Genomic DNA, 16,913 nt, shown 5'->3' on the forward strand with positions numbered 1-16,913 from the left:
TCGCTGATTTTTCGTTGTGTAGGTATGTTACTCCTATACATCTCCTTTTTATTCTTCTCTTCTCTATGTTTCCTCTTCTCTTCCTACCTAGATTTTTTCATTATTCTATTCATGGGTGTCGTCATTTCTTATTTGAGCTCCTCATACCGTCTTTTTTTTTTTCTTCGCTCTTCTCTCATCTATTTAATCGGTTCCTTCGTTGTAGTACAGTCGTCTCTGACTTTTGTTTTTGGTCTTTGTTCTTTGACTTTTTCAAGTTTCTCTATTCTATTTCTGAACTAATTATCTTCTTCACTCTTATTTCTTCTCATGTTCTTTATTGTTGCCATAATGATTTGGACTCTTGTTTTTTATTTTTTGCTCACTTCGTGTCTAATACTCTATGTCATTAAAATTAATTACATGGAATTTTAGGGGATTAAATTCTCCCATTAAAAGACAAAGGGTTTTGTCTCACTTGGCCAGATTAGATGCCGACATTGTTTTTCTGCAAGAAACGCACCTCTCAGATGTTGAATCCTTAAAATTAAAAAGAGGTTGGGTGGGTGAGGTTTTTTACTCTCCAGGTGATGGTAGACGCAATGGTGTAATGATACTTTGTCGCAAGTCCTTTTAGTTTACACTTGTTTCCATAGAGTCAGACGATGATGGTAGATGGTTGAATGTTAAACTTTTACTGAAGGGTCTTCCAGTCTCTCTTCTCAACGTTTATGCCCCTACTTGTGGAGATTCCACTTTTTGGCCCAAGTTTGCTCGGCAAATCTCTCATTGCATAGAAGATAACTTCATTCTGGACGGCGATTGTAACCAGATTTTTGATCCATTTATAAATAGGAATTCCACTGTCTCTTTTGTTCCTAATAAACCCCAAAAGTCTTTTGTTCACACTGTTACTCAACATAAATGACTTGATGCTTGGCGTCTTTGTCACCGGACTACTAGAGAGTACACGTTTTATTCCCCTTCTCATCATACCCAATCACGAATTGATTATATATTTGTCTCTCATGCAATTTCGCAAACTCTCACTCACGCAGAGATTGGTCCCATTTTATTATCAGACCATGCCCCTGTCTCGATTGGCTTGGATATTTTACCTAAATTTACAGGTTCTAGAAGGTGGCGTTTTAATAATGCCCTCCTCTTGGATCCAAAATTTACTGCCTCCTTCATTACATTTTTTGACAAATTTTTCGAGATAAATCAGACTCCTTCCATGCCTTTCTCAACTGTATGGGTTGCTTTCAAAGCTTCTGCAAGAGATTTTATATTTGGGTTTGTGGCCAAGAAACAGAAAAGCGCCTGTAAATTTACTAAGGCCCTCCTTCAGGACATTAAGAGACTGGAGCACTGTTATTATACTTCTCATTCAAAAAATTGTTTGACAGCTCTCATTAATGCCAAATTGCAATTTAATAAGAAGTCTACTGAAGATGCCTCATTATACTTGCTAAAATCTAGTGCAAAATGTTATGAGGGTAAAAATAAAGTGGGGACATTTTGGCCAATTACTTAAAAGTTAAGCATAACAAATTAAACATTGAAGCAATTTATGATGCACAATCAAATTTACAATTCAAAGGTGTAGAAACTTTGGACGAATTCTCCTCCTTTTATACATCATTATATAGTTCCGAAACGCAACCCACTGATCATTCCTTGTCACAATTTTTTTCTAATATTCAAAAAGCTCAACAAATCCCTCCAGATCTGTCCTCCCTGGAATTAGATATATCACAGCAAGAATTATCAGATGCCCTTCAACACCTTAAAAAAGACAAAGCACCGGGACCGGATGGATTTACAGTTGAGTTTTATCTCCATTTCTCTAAACATCTGATGCCTAAACTTTACTCCCTTATACATTCTTTTAATTTATTAGGTAGTTCCTCTGGCTCCTTTTCTGAAGCACACATCTGCCTCATGCCTAAAGAAGGGAAAGATTCTAAATATTGTAAGAATTATAGGCCTATATCCCTGGTTAATATTAATTATAAAAAATGTTCTCGAGCTTTAGCTATACGGCTAGACTCTTACTTGCCGGATCAGCTGGGAAAAGAACAATCAGGATTTGTTAAGGGTCGATTTATAACTGATAACACACGGCTTCTCTTTAATGTTCTGTCTAAATCCTCTCACTCCAAGCAATCGCTTGCGGCGATAGCATTGGATGCCGAAAAGGCATTTGACAGGGTTGAGTGGACCTACTTATTTCATACCCTTAAGTGGTTCGGTTTCGGCCCTAAATTTATCTCCCTAATTTTCCTTCTTTACTCAAATCCCCGCGCAGCAGCGTGCATCAATGTTTTAATCTTCCCCATTCTTTGATTTGGGTAGAGGAGTACGTCAAGGCTGCCCCTTATCTCCTTTCCTTTTCAATTTGGCTTTGTAACCCTTTCTTTCTAAATTACGTCAAAATCTCAATTTACATGGTTTTCAGACATCACATTCCCATATTAAACTTGCAGCTCATGCGGATGATATTCTGCTTTTTATGTCACAACCAAATGACTCAATACCTGCCTTTTTAGCAGAAGTGCGAGCTTACTCTTCGATTTCTGGCTACAAATTAAATAATGATAAATGCTAGATTTTGCCCCTAAGTAAGTTTACTTTTAAGGCCGACTTTAGTGCTTCTAATTTTACAAGGAAACCTGACCACATTAAATATCTAGGACTATACATTACAACTATAATTTCGGACACGGTTGCCCTCTGTATGAATAAGTGTTCTCAAAAAATTTCAGATCTATCCACTAAATGGCATCCCTTATACTTATCCTGGTGGGGTCGTTTGGATACTATAAAGATGATGTTGTCACCCATAATTCTTTATACCATTTCTAATATTCCAGTCCCTATTCCTGCTAAAATTTTTAAGAGAATTAATTCGATCCTCTCCTCTTTCCTTTGGAATACTAGGAAATCTCGAATGTCCTTAGCCAAACTAAGGGGAGTTAATTTTCCCGATTTTCAGACATACCAGAAAGCCTTCCTTTTACGTCAGGCTTCTCTTTGGTTGTTAGATTCTACTGAGGATTGTCCCCTTTGGACTACAATTGAACATCTCTTCCTGTCCCCTTTCTCCTTTACTGAATACATTTCCTTTTCACGCAAACCGCAGACTTTATCTACTCCCATTCTTAAATTAACCTCCAACCTTCTGGAATCCGTTTCTCCCTCTACTCATGATGCTATGGAGTCCTTCCTTCACTCAACAATCGGGCATAACAAAAACGTGCTCATTCGTAACAAGTCATTCTATTGGCGGTCTTGGAGACAAAAAGGTTTAGTTTGGATCCATCAACTATTCTCACAATCAGACTTCTTTCCCTTTGCTTCACTTAGTCAATTATATGCCTGCCTCATTTATTCATAAATATAATTTACTTAAAAAAGCGGTGATGGATATAAATAACCAACTTTCTGCTACACCCGCTGCTCCCACCAATCCTAACTCCGCCTCACTTCTCTACACATTGTTAAAAACCACACCCAAGGCTTCCACGATATACAGTTATCTACAAGGTAATCACTCTATTCGGCAGAAATCCAAAACGGAAGAGGCATGGGAAAAGGATTTTCCGGTATCCTGGTCAGTGTCCTAATGGAACAAAATATGGACCAAGATTCGTAAGTCATCTGGAGCAGCCAATATAACACAGACGTTATTTTTTGTTTATAATAGGCTTTTCCTGACACCCAATGTCTTATGTAAGCAGTTTACAACTGTACCTGATGCTTGCTGGACATGTACCTCCCCAAATGCTGATTTGTTTCACATGATCTTTTCCTGCCCAATTGTGCATACTTTCTGGAAACAAGTGTGGTCTCAAATTAACTTGTTTTACGGAACTAAATGTCCTTTCTCTTTTACCAATGTTTTCTTAGGCAGTTTATCTTCTTGTTGGGAGAATGTTTCGCTTGATATCAAAATTATTGCTTTGTTGTTAGCGGTTGCATTTCAACAAATTACTGCAAATTGGAAAGATTTTACAAAAATGTCTTACAAGGCATGGTGGTATACTGTTTGCCACAATCATAGAATAGATACTGCTTTTGTTCATCCCTTACATATGGCAACGAAGCGCTTGGATTTGTGGGCACCTATCACAATATACCTTGACACAAATGCCAAGCGGTGTTCCCAGATGCAACCATTTCGACAATAAGTTTTCAAACCCCCTTGAATCCCCTTAATGTTTCTAAATATTTTGATATTTTAGTGGTTCTTGTGACTTTTTCAACTGTTTTTATCCTTCTCTTTTTTAATCTTTATTTATGAGTCCAAACTCTTATTAATGTATTATTGCAACTTCCACTGTACTGACGTGAGTTTTATTTTGTGAATTGTGTATCGACACCTTTCTGGATATCAATAAAGCTTTTCTGAACTTAAAAAAATCAGATAGCGGACACACAGGGATTCTCTGGGGCAATAGCAAGGGTCCCTTTCATCAAGCCAGTACCAGTGGAAGTAGGAGGTAAATGCGTGGAGCAGCATCTGCTCTACTCACCACGGTCCCCAGTGAATCTCTTGGCCCTGACCTCATGGCTAAGTTAAATGTGACCATCCATTTTGATGACAATGGCACAATGATTTGCTCTATTCCCGGTACACCTTTGGCAAGGATGATGGCACTCACTGTGGACTCCTCCATGAAAGATCAAATAAGAGCCCGCGCAGTGGATGAACAAGCATTCTCCACTGCGGTACACATCATTGTTGCTATCACACCAGAACTGCACGGCCGCACTGTCCAGCTCCTAAAAGAATTCCTCTGTTTCCCATAGTCCCAGAATTCCCAAGTATCAGGCAGAAACATGATCTTAGACATACATGCTCTTGAAATTACATCTACATATGGGGCTTTCCAAGCAATTGACGACAAAGCCCACACCTGGGCCTGCGTCATTTTCATTGAGCCTGGACAATTGGTGAGAAACATTTCAGATGACAAACTCTTAGGCCTTCCTGAAGATTATTAAAAAACAGAAATTGTCTACTTAAATGAAGTTCCTCTCTCAGTAGCAATGGAATGAAGGACGCCAAAACCACTCACACAAGTATGCACCATACATGACACAGACCTAGCTCAGGTACCTAACAATCTGTGGATAAAATGGTCCAAATGATGTAGGCCTCATTCGATCAGCTGCACCATTCAGAATAACACTCAAACAGGGCGCCATACTTCAAAGAGTGCGCCAGTACCCTTTGTCCAAGGAAGCAGAGGAGGGAATTGCCCCTACCATACAGGCATTGCTGGATCAGGGAGTGATATACCCCTGCAGATCTCCTTGCAACACGTGCCTGTTTCCTGTGCGGGAATCCAAGTCGAACAAATGACGTTTGGTTCTCGATTTGCGTCCACTTAACAACATTGTCGTACCAGAATTCCCAATCGTTCCTGACTCCTCAGTGATACTTACCAATATTCCTCAAGATGCACAGTATTTTTCCATCATTGACCTGAAAAATGCCTTTTTCAGTGTCCCACTTCACCCAGACAGTCAATATCTGACTTTGTTCCAATTTCGCAATGCTCAAATGCAATATACATGATTGCCACAGGGGTATTGTGAATCCCCCAGTGTCTTTAACAGGGTCGTCAAGGCCGATCTATCGAATTTCCAATGTGACAGTACCCTGCTGCAATATTTCGACAACATGCTGCTCTGTAGTCCAACGGAGCAACAGTGCCGACAGGATACAATTGCTCTGCTCACAACACTAGCGCAGAGAGGATATAAGGTAGACAAACAGAAGCTTCAATACTGTCAGAAAGAAGTACACTACCTTGGACAGTTGCTCTCAGCGTCAGGAAGAAAAGTCACCCAAGACACAATACCAGCTATACAGGGTACACCCAAGCCACAGACAGTCAGAGACATGCAGAAATTCCTAGGCATAGTGAATTATGTCTGACAGTGAGTCTTTGACTTTTCCACCATCACTGTCCCACAGCTAAAAGCTGTTAAAATGGCCAAAGACAGACATAACAAAATAGATTGGACACCTGAAATAGCCTCAGCCTTCACGCAGTTGAAAGATGAAATTACAAAAGCACCACTGTTAGGATCCCCCGACTACACAAAATAATTCTACCTTTTCACCCACTGTGATGGTCAAGCTATGACAGCAGTCCTTACTCAGAAATACCCCATGGGCCACAAACCCATTGCCGACTTCAACGGCATGCTAGATTCAGTAATGAAAGGACATTATCCATGTGAGCAAGCACTGGCTGCCGCTGCATTCGCCGTTGAAAAAAGCACCCCCATAGTCATGGGTTCCCCATTAACATTGTACACTGAACATGCGGTTTTTGCAATTATACAAAAGCCAAAACAACTCTAACCACACAAAGAGTATCAGGTTACGAAGTCATCTTATCATTACCATCTCTGAAGGTTAAGTGCCACACAGTAAATCCCGCCACGTTCTTTGCCCACCCCATTGCAAGCACAGATGATGATCCCCATGACTGTGCCACCCACATACTTTCCAGATGAGTCAGGGACAGCAAAGGCGGACCCATTGCCAGACAGTCCAGTGTACTTTGTCGATGGTTCCTCCACCATCAATCAAGACACAGGGATCAGGTATACAGGAGCTGCAGTGGTTCGAGCACAACAAAATGACTCCTCTGATTCCCTAGACATCATACAGCAAATCACTCTACCTTCACACTACTCAGCACAAGCGGCAGAACTTGTGGCATTGATCGCTACCTTAAAAGAGGGCGCAGACTCACGTATCACTGTATATTCAGATTCTGCTTATATGTCACAACAAAAACACATTCCAGTATCTTACAATGGAAAAGGCATGGCTTCCTCAAATCAGAAGGCACGCCTGTAATGCACAGACAATTGCTCGAAGAGCTGATAGACACATCGACACTGCCAACTGAGGTAGTTGTTGTGAAATGTGCTGCACACACGAATGGCCAAGACTTTGTCTCCAGAGGTAACGCTCTGGCAGACTGGGCAGCTAAAGCCGCAGCTAGGATCCCCATAGCTGCACCACCACCATCTGATGTACCCCCGAAGGACAACATGCTCCCATCTTGCTCGCACAACATGTATCGCCAGTAACACAACAGGACAAAGACGATGCAGATGCAGACACTCCTAAATTTATGCCTCCATATGTAATTGACAGTACAGAGCAATACGATCACATTGCACAGTTACATTTCAGAGAGGTACAGGAGAGTGCCCCATCACAAGAAAAAGAGTTGTAGAAGAAGTGGGGAGTACAACAGGATGCCTCAGATTTCAGTCATGCCCCAGGCCCTGTTACAAGTAGCGCTAGACCAGTTACACCTTCCCACACATGTCTCCCGAGATAATATGACCACCATTTTACAAACTGACTGGTTCATCCCCAATGCCCATTTACTAGTACAGCTTGTCTCATTTGTCAGCAATACTCACCACATCCCTCCATGAAAACAGTTGCATCTACAATACCAAAAGCAGATGGCCCTTTTAAAGAACTGCACATTGATTATGTTGACATGATTGATCAATGCCAAAACTATCGATACCTCATTGTGGTAGTATGCCCATTCTCACAATGGATCGAAGCTGGACCATGTGTCCATTGCGATGCCAAAGCAGCAGCTCATTTCCTGCTCGGTGAGGTCATTTCGCGCTGGGGTATGCCCGCCACGATTCGCTTTGACAATGGCAGCCATTTTTCAAATACAATCTTTGCCCTACTCACATCCATGTCAGGGATCAAACATAAATTGACCTCAGCGTATCACCCACAAAGCAATGGCATTTGTAAGCACCTTAACGGCCTGCTCAAAGGTAAAATAAGCAAGATAAGTGCAACTATTGGAAAGAAATAGCTCTATTGTTTACCAATTGCCTTATTTGCACTCAGAAATTCTCCCAGCTCCGATCACTTTCTCACACCCCACCAGCTTGTTACTGGTCGCTCAATAAATGTGACAGTTCCCTCAACGAGACCCAAAATTGACTCTGAAACTTCTTCTGAGATTGTTAAAGCTGAATTATATGAATATGTGTGTGCATTAACACGTGCTGCGGTGCCTCTCTCTACCCAGGTATCAAACAGAAAGAACAAGGGCCCCACCTCTCCTGAGCTCCCGCCTATCCATCCTGGCACGCACATTTGTGTCAGGAAAGCTGTTAGGAAGTGGAAGGATCCAAAGTATGAAGGTCCATACACTGTACCAGACTCTTCACCCACAGCTGTTTGTATCGCTAAGCTGAAGGCATGGATGCACAGGACCGATGTGCGGCTAAACCCTGCACCATCCCAGAACTGATCGATGACCAACTCCAGGAAGGCACCATGTTTCCATTTACTATCACAGAGGAAGAAGACGGTGATCGCATGGTCGTTTATGGGTTCATCCACAACAAAAGAACACGCCGCACAGAAATAAATCATGCTCAGTTATGTACATGCATATTAATATTGTTCCTTTTTGTGGGAGGAATAGTGGCAACTATCAACCTGCTTGCGATGTGGTCCTATCAATGTGACAGGAACACCTTTGTTATCAAAAAGATAGCTTGTGCAAATGCCACTGTACGCCCCAGGTTATCTTCACCCCTGCCTGGTAACATACCCCATGCCACATATTTTCAGACAAGCGCCCCCGTCAGCGAAAAGGGTTCAACAAGTTCGGCTCCTGCTGTTACCATCTCAGTTCATTCTGAGCATAACACGGCATTCGCTCCTACACCCAGTTGCAATGCAACAGAATGGGATGGGGTCGTCAACATCACAGTAGGGCCCCTGAGGCAATGCCTTTCACGCAGACACGCCCTGCCACCCTGGCTTCCTAAACATGTCATCCATTCCTTCTTGCGACACCGTACGTCCTATCTCGAGTTCCTACTCCCATCACATAGTTCAGGGGAGGACCATGAGGTTCATAACGCACTGTTGGATAAAATTTGGTATAAAGAGATGACAGCAGTTGACAAACAGTCTACAAGCGAACCATGTTATGCATGCTCACACATTCCCCATGCAGTGGGCGCAGATGTACTGATTTTCCCTAGAGAAGTGCCCTCACGCACTGCCAGATGCCTCCTGCATCTGTTTCTTTGCCGCATACAAGGGCTGATTCAAGTCATTAAGGTTGAGATCTCCACTGCATTTGTGAATACTACGGAATGGTATTATGAATACGTCCGATACGTGGTTACTTCTGATAGATCTGACATTGAGGAGGTAATACAAGGGATGTACAGGAGAGGAGTACCTAACATGAACAGTAGGGCACCAATGATAAGACGGAGGGGATATATCGTAGTATCAACACCTTTAGCAGCATGTCACATAAACATATCTCACCGCCCCCCCCAAGTTTGCCCATGTCAGAACAGGACAGTGCTGCAACTATGGGCACGAATATATTATAACAATAAATGGCATGATTCCGACTTTGTATTATGCAAAGCAGCATCTTTGGGCCCCCCCCTTCGTAGATTCAGATTATGAAGAGTGGATTGACTGGGAGGTTGAGAACGATTGTGAGGAAATATGGTCACAGTAGGCTAAAAGATTTGGCCCAGGGACAACGATGTTCGCAACTAAAAAGGCATTTAAACTAAAATCACCTTCTCTTTCTTTCTTAGGAAATGGCATGGTACATGTGGGTCGGAACACAAATTGCAACAGCACTATTTTTAATTCGGACATGATGTTCGGCACCTCCGTCCTAATGGACCTCTACTGGGCTTGTGGAGAACACATTCATCTCCAGCTACCTCCTCAATGGAATGGCCTATGTACACTGTTAACTCTACATGAAGATCACCTGGTTGTTCCGGCAACCAATATCTCTCATGTTCTTTCTCATCCTTTGACTGGCGACGCCACCTTACTCCACCACCATCGACGTACTGCCCAGTACTTTGCCAATGATGCCTTTGATTAAATACCACCAGAATTCCGCATCTTTAACAATGCCCAGCTCTTTTTGGAGGCCTGGTCCCACTGTTTCAAACAAAAGCAAATGCACGTTGGATTGAAGTAACTCGATATGAAGTCATGCGGGTCCTCAATAGCACTAGAGATGGGCTCAATGCAATTAAGGAATAACTACGCTCATTGAGGCTTAAGGTTTTGGAGAATCGGTATGTCCACGACATGCTGACTGCAATCGATCACTAACAAAGGCCATTGAGGACTTGGACAATTTAGGGAAAAGGATGTATGAAGAAGGAGGTGCAATGCCAGACTTCGCAACGGACTGGTTCAATTTCAGCTGGATGCCTTTATGGCTGACTGCTATCCTAAATATGTTACTGCTGATTATCGGCCTGCTGTTGCTTTTGTGTTGCTTCATACAGATAGTGTGTCATTGTGTGAAAAGATTTGGTACTAAAGTAGTTGGGATGAATTATGCCAACACTGGAATTTTCCAGAAGTTCATACGTAACAATACAGAACAAGGCAAGGGGGATAACATGGCAATGTTAGAAATTATCGAAGTCACCACCCCAAGTTCACCCCTATTGCAGACCCTTGCAGACACAGGTCACCAATTTCCTACTGCTCCCCCGCTTCCCCCAGGTAGAGACTTAGTAGGGGAACACCATACCATAAACCCTTACGACACCCTAGTTAAGAGATCTGATGGGGAATATGTCGAGTTGAGAGCACAGGTAAATAGGTATTACAAGTGCCCCTATGTCAATGTCAATGACACCCTTTGGATGATCGAGCGGGATGAAGCACCAGCAAAGTATGCCGTAAGAGTATTGTTCAAAAATGAACAAGAGGAGGGAAATGAAGCGTTTCATTATTGCACTTAAAGTGTTTCCTTTTTCACTTCATGTTTGAAGTGGTTTCATTGTAATAAAGTGCAAACCTGGGGAGAAGATGGCGGCTGACTGAGGAGCTCGGTCGGGAGCTCCCTACCCCGAACCTCACCAAATGAATCGGGATATGGCCGTCAATATAGAAGTGTAAAGTGGGTCTAAAGATTAAATCAACATGGATTAGGAGCAGATCCCAAAAAAAGAACGTACTGACGAAAACTAAAATACCTGCGTTGACGGATCAGCTGCTTGCCGGCGTCTGCATCGGTGCCCTCACTGCTGGTTGACATCGGCATCGATCTCAGCGGTAGCGCACTGTTGTCGCCTGTCATCGGGGGATCGCCTGTGTGGGTGCCTCCCGGAAGGTGGGGGGTTTGCCTGGCCCTAGCGCGGGAGAGCATACTGGAGGTCTCGCAGCGCAGGTCCGCGGGAAGAGCACACTGGAGGTCTCGCAGCGAAGGTCCGCGGGAGTGTGGGCGGAGGCTGCTGGAGCACATTGCAGCAGCAGGAGGGCCGCCGGTAGAGTCTCCTTCCGGGGGAGATTTGTGGTAGCAACTGAAGCAGCCATAGTACCTACAGTAGCACGGGCAGCTCAGACTGCGGGAGAACAGACTGCACAATCAACACTGAGCGGAAGATTGAACGACAGCGTGAATATGAGCCGGTAAGTGTGCTAGGCTCTGGCTCTGAATTAAAATCTGATAAAGTGCTAGTAGAAACGGGGGCAGGGCAGGGAGAGACTTTTTCAGGGGTGTTTCAGGGTTCTTCCCCAGGGTTATCTGGAAATCAAGGGGTAGCAGTGGTTGGGAACCTGGAAGGCATCAAACCCTCCCCCCAACTACTAGTAGAGGTTTTAAGAGTGGATACATCGAAGGAGAGGGTTATTGCCTCAGGAGTAGGCAATTGCCTGCTAAAGGGAGTACGGACCTCAGGACCCCCCCAGCTATTAAAGATACCAGAATCAATAAATTTAGCAAAGAGAAATTTTTAACACTGGCTAACGAACCACCCAAAGTGGCAAGAAGTCACAATAAAAAATATATCTCAGGGCAGCCACAAGCCCCACTGTCCAGGGAAAGTCGCGCTAATCTAAAAACACCGGGTTTGGGTAAAATACAGAAAATCACCCCCTCCCTGAGATCCTACTTCAGGGTTCAGGATAAGGAGCCAGATTCAGGAAGGAGAGGATCAAAGACACCGGTGAAAATCACAAGTAACAACATCACAGAATGATCTTGTCTGTCTTGTTCTCCTTTGGCAGTAGCTACTAAACCAAAAACTATAAAAATGGCAGAGAAAACTAAGGTTGGAAACACAGAAACAGGGTTGAACAATAGATTACAAGACCTCTCTAATCAGGAACTAGAAACCGGAGGAGAGGCACTAGAAGGTGCTGCAAAAGGAGTCGCAGCCGAGGAGGGGGCAGGAATCATCCCAGAAATCAGTCAAAACCCAGTAGCCTCCGTAAGTCGCCACTCAGAAAACATCTTAGAGGAAATGATGAAGGAAATGAGAATTAACTTTGCGATTTCAGAGAGAAACCAAACAAAAATACAAGAAGCCTGTGAAGTACTTGACCAAAAAATAAATACACTCATTGATAGACTGTCGCAGGTGGAAGTAGAAGTAGAGCTACTTAACAAGAAAACAGAGACCAATCGTGAAGAGATAACTAGACTGAAAACTAAAGAAATGGAGATCAGCGAGAGGATGGAATCCCTGGAAAACCACGCTAGGAGGAACAACCTTAAAATTCTAAATGTGCCTGAAGGTATTGAAGGGGAAGATATAAAAGGGTTCATGATTCAGTTACTAGAGGAGAAAATCCCCTGGACTAAATCAGTTAACCTAGCAGAAGATATCCAAAGGATACATCGAGATCCTTTTAGGAAAGGGAAGGCGAGGAAAAACCCCAGAAAAAGTTTGATCAATTTCATGACATATTCCCTGAAAGTGAGAATTCTGAGCGAGGGTCTCAAAGCTGGCTCGTTTCCCAAAAATGACTGGTCTTACAGAATCAGGTCTGACCTATCTAGAACAACCCAAGACAGGCAATGGGAACTGGGACAACATATGCCACAACTAAGATCACTTGGCTCCACAGTCCAAATGCGCTTCCCAGTCTCCCTGAAAATGATGTGGGATAACAAAATGCATAACATGAGAGACCCGAAGGAGGTTGAAGGCCTCATAGAACAAATTAAGTCACAAAGGAAAGATCACTCCTAAACCATAAGATATAAACTATGATTGGATCTTTAATACTAATAAGACGGCAAACACTGTAAAAAACTGGTGAAGGGCAAGGAGCTCAAAAGGGCGGTAAATCTGCCCAGGAAAAAGAAGAAAAGGGAGGCTTCTCCAGGGAAGGGGGGGGGGGGGCTCTCGTAAAAATATATATCACAAAACTTGGAAAAAGAAAAAAATCATAACACGAGGTGGGGAGCAAAATGGGGAAAAAAGGAAAAAAAATGTCCTAAAAGCAAACTTAGGAGGAGAAGGGCTTCCCTTAAGCAAATTACAAGGGATTAAAGATAAAGATGCCGGCCACGGGTAATAAGGCCAAAGAAAAGAGGCTCAACATCCTATCTTGGAATACAAATGGGCTAAGGATAAAAAAACGGAGATTGAAGATCCTGGAATACATAAAAAATATCGACTGTGAAATAATCATACTTCAGGAAACTCATTTATTAAAAGAAGAATGGGTATTGATTTGCAAAAATCAAAGATGGGTGGATCACTGTATATGCACAAACCAAGATTGTAATATAAAGGGCGTAGCAATAATTTTCAAAAAATCTTTGAAAGCGATCATCGAAAAAACAGAAGTAGATAAAAAAGGCAGATGGATAATTGTTAAAGCAAAAATACACAATAATTCTTACACTATAGCAGGATATTACGGCCCTAACATGGACGATCCTGAGCCCCTGCAAAAAATATATTCACACTTAATGACAGCACAGGCCCGATAATAATGGGTGGGGATTTTAACATAATTATAAATTCCAAGGAAGATCGATATCCAGTAAAAAATCTTCCCAATCTACCAAAAATGAGAGAATGGATTGGGATGTGCATTCAAGACTTGGGGCTTGTAGATATCTGGAAAGAAAAGGGAAATAAAAATCATAGATTCACCCTTCAGAATAAAAGGCTTAGGCATGCATCTAGAATCGATTTTTTTTTGATTGATAAGAGTTTGGTTGACTGCACAAACAAGGTTGAACACATCCCAGAACATATTTCAGCCATTCAGCTGTGCAACTCAGCCTCGACTTAAAAACCTCCCCTTGTAATCAAAGATGGACAGCGAATAGAGCTATATTTGCGGACACATCCTGCATTGATAAGCTGGTTGAAGAGACGGATCTCTTTTTTCAACTAAATACAGAAGGTACAACAAAACAAATAGCCTGGGACGCATATAAAGCCTATATTAGGGGGAGGATCATAAGCATCACAGGTCATAGAAACAAGGAGAATAAGTCCTTTTTTAAACAAATCGAAAGGGATCTGGTAACATTGGATGTAGAACACACAAAAGCAAAAACTGCACAAGAAAAGGGAGTAATAGAGGAAAAAAAGAAAAAGAAGAGAGTAGAACTAGCAGATTTTCTTGATTTAAAGGTTAGAGACAGATGGGATGCCAGCAAATTATCACAATATGAATATGGCGAAGGGTGTGGGAGAATTCTGGCTTGGAAAGTCAAAACAGAATCAATACGTAACAGGGTAACGAAAATTCAGAAGAAAGCTCTGTCTGGCTGCTATTCAGAAGACATGGAAATTGGGCGAGAATTTAAGGATTGTTTTGATAAATTATATATGGAAAAGATATCTAGAACTAAAGATCAAATACAAAGCTTTCTAGACGGGATAACAACCCCAGTAACAACCCGCGAGCAGAGAATAGCCCTGAACCAGGAGTTTACCATAGAAAAAGTCTTGGATGCAATAAAAAGCCTAAAAAAAGGAAAAGCGGCAGGCCCGGATGCGCTACCAAATGAACTATACTCAACTTAAAGGAAGTCTTAATATCCCCCCCTAATAGACCTTTTAAATAATATCTTCTCTGGGAAAAACGACATTCCAGTCTCATGGAATGACGCTATAGTGAGCATCTTACTAAAACCAGGAAAGGACCCTGCCAAATGTGAATCTTACCATCCCATCTCACTCTTAAACTCAGACTACAAGATCTACACACAGATACTGGCTAAGAGACATGGGGATGTGGCAGGGTCTCTGATTCACCCAACTCAAAAAGGGTTCATTAAAGGCAGACAAATTTATGAATTATCCCATGAGCTAGTTAGTGCAATCGATATCGCAACCCATAATTCCATATCATTGGCAGTGATAACCTTCGACGCTGCAAAAGCGTTCGACAGGGTCAGCTGGCCCTTCCTGAATGCTACCCTAGCCAAATTCAATCTCGGGGACAACTTTGAGAGCGCAATCATAAATATATATAAAAATCCAGCAGCTAAAGTACTGGTTAATGACGCTCTCACAGATAATATAAAGATAAAAAGAGGCACAAGACAGGAGTGCCCCCTCTCCCCGCTACTATTTGATCTTTATATAGAACCTTTAGCCTGCCTTTTGAGAAGAGAAGAGGGGATAGCACCCTTTAAGCATCGAGGCTGGGAAAAGAAAGTAGCACTATATGCCGACGATTTAATGATATTTACCAGCGACTTAAATAGCTCACTTCCAAAGATAGAAAACGTTATAGACCAGTTTGGGGCAGTCTCAGGATACCTTGTTAAACAATCAAAAACGGAAATCTTAGAATGGAATACAGACTCTGGAAACCCATTAGTAAAGGAAAAAATAAAATACTTAGGAATAGAATCCATAAAAGATCTAGACGGGATAGCCAGTATGAATTTTACTAGAATTCATAAAGATATAAGAAAACTTCTCAAGGCCTGGTCGGGTCTACAACTGTCCTTCCTGGGTAAATCTAACCTGATCAAAATGAATACACTACCCAAATTCACATACTTATTCAACTCCATCCCGTTGAATTTTAAGACGGAACAGATAAAAAAACTGCAAGGGGAGATATCCAGTTTTATTTGGGCGGCCAAGGTGGTTAGGATCAGATGGAAAAAATTGAGAAGAAATAAGGTACAAGGAGCAATCGCGAGCCCAGATGTACTCGAGTACTGCAGAGCTTTCCAATTCAAGAACATAAGGAAACTCCTGGGTAAGCGGGAAACATGGCCTACATATATGGAAGCCCTAGTCGAACCTGATGGAGACCATTTTCTTTATAAATTTGGACTCCCAAAATTTTTCAAAAAGATCAAATTAAAGACATTGAACTTGGTATAGAATAAGAACGATTCTGAAAATTCCCTACTACAGCAGAAATGCACCCATTTGGGATTCACCAGGTACCCCTGAGTGTCTAAAAGACAGTCTAGTGACCCCCATGAGAAAAGGAAACATAAACTATTGGGGACAGTTAATAGAAAACAACAAAATCATAGAATGGGAGACCCTGCAAAAAAAGACTACAGGTTCACTAGCAAGATTTAAATATTACCAACTCAGTAGTTGGGTAAAAGACATTAAGGAAATCTACAAGGGGATAACGCCATTGAAAAAAAGTTGTTAAATACAAATTCTTTCAAAAAGGAGATATAATTTTGGTATTGGGCCCTTATAAGAGCAGGTGAAATAGAATATAAAGTCCTGAATGAAATCTGGGGAAAAGCTTTTCTAAGTTTGGACATTCCTCATCACTGGCAAACCTCAATGGCAATTCTTGGGCGCGTGGTAAAATCAGCCCCACTGAAGAAGAACCACTTGTTCACGATACACAGTTCATACTGGACACCCAAAAAACTGTCTAAAATCAACAGTAACATGATAAAGAAGTGTCCTAAATGTGGGGAAGAAAGAGTGGATGACCTCCACATGTACCGGCACTGTGCTGAGCTGGAAGAATTCTGGAAACAAATCGGTAAGACCCTTTCCGAGGTGCTGGAACAGCCCATAGAGGTAAGCATGGAAACCGTTATTTTTGGGATTAATCAACAAAACACAAATTACCCCTCATTGAACAGGGATCA

Source organism: Triturus cristatus, chromosome 2_1, assembly GCF_964204655.1.
Source record: "Triturus cristatus chromosome 2_1, aTriCri1.1, whole genome shotgun sequence".
Classification (NCBI taxonomy): domain Eukaryota; kingdom Metazoa; phylum Chordata; class Amphibia; order Caudata; family Salamandridae; genus Triturus; species Triturus cristatus.